At 47.4% G+C, this 1,344-nt stretch overlaps 1 pseudogene; it reads right to left on the bottom strand.

Annotated features, from left to right (window-relative positions):
* Positions 1-280: 280 nt before the first annotated feature.
* On the bottom strand, positions 281-490 carry LOC138839377 (serine palmitoyltransferase small subunit A pseudogene; annotated as a pseudogene).
* Positions 491-1,344: the final 854 nt, after the last annotated feature.

Here is a 1,344-nt window from a genome sequence, read left to right on the forward strand (position 1 = left end):
TTGTTTTGGGTTTTTTTGGGTCCGGTCATGGGGCCTGAACTCTGGGCCTGGGCACTGTCCCTCAGCTCTTCAGCTCAAGGCTAGCACTCTACCACTTGAGCCACAACGCCACTTCCGGCTTTTTTCTTTTTACTTATGTGGTGCTGAGGAATCAAACCCAGGGCCTCATGCATGCAAGGCAAGCACTCTACCACTGAGCCACCTTCCCAGCCCCTCCAGTAGAGTTTCTTGTGGCATCAGATCAAATCTTATTCCAACTTTGTAGAGTGTCTTGCCGTGGTCATTGTACAATGTCAAAGTAGTGCAGAATAGCCATGATGTGCTGGGGCATAAACACGTACCCAGTGTAGAGCTCCATCCCCACAACAGACACCAGCATAGAATTGAACACAGTCCGTTCCCAGGGCTCCAGCATGTAAAACGCCGTGACCAACAGGTATTGGTAGTAGAACCAGGACATTTGTTTCCAGGCCCACGCCAGCACCATCCCAGCAATGCGCCTTCCGCGAAGCAACGAACGTCAGTCTTTAAAGCACCTTTCTTTTCTTTTCTTTTCTTTTTTTTGGGGGGGTCCCGTCGTGGGGCCTGAACTCTGGGCCTGAGCGCTGTCCCTCAGCTCTTCAGCTCAAGGCTAGCGCTCTACCACTTGAGCCACAGCGCCACTTCCGGCTTTTTTCTTTTTGCTTATGTGGTGCTGAGGAATCGAACCCAGGGCCTCATGCATGCAAGGCAAGTACTCTACCACTGAACCACCTTCCCTTCCCAGCCCCTCTAAAGCACCTTTCTTACAAGCATAAGGACCAGAGTTAAACCTTAGTACTGAGAGAGAGAGAGAGAGAGACAGACAGACAGACAGACAGACAGAGACAGACAGAGACAGACAGAGAGACAGAGAGACAGAGACAAACAGACAGACAGAGACAGAGACAAAAAGGCACAGAAAGAATACAACCTGCCGGAGGGGTGTCTAAAGAAAATCTATTGGCCTTCAGACCTAAGCAATGTCATTTTTGTTGTTGCTTTTGTTTGTGTCTTGCTATGTAGCTGTAGCTATGGCTGGCCCTAAAGTTACTATGTGGCTCAGGTTGACCTGGAACTTGCAATCTTCTTGCCTCAGACTCCGGGAGTGCTAGCATTTCAGGAGTATGCCACCACACCCAAATAGTGTCTTCACTTTTCAACATTAAATACCTACACAAAATATCTTCTTTCATCTTCAAAGGTTAGCCTCATCTCTGGCAAACAACAAAACAAAACAAAACAAAACAAAAAATGAGTGGGAAATTTTCACTGATTTGCTACCACTCTTTTTAATTCTGAGTGAATATTTTCTCTCCCCAATAG

The sequence above is a fragment of the Dipodomys merriami genome, unplaced genomic scaffold (assembly GCF_024711535.1).
Source record: "Dipodomys merriami isolate MVZ:Mamm:240054 unplaced genomic scaffold, mDipMer1.0.p SCAF_3, whole genome shotgun sequence".
NCBI lineage: Eukaryota > Metazoa > Chordata > Mammalia > Rodentia > Heteromyidae > Dipodomys > Dipodomys merriami.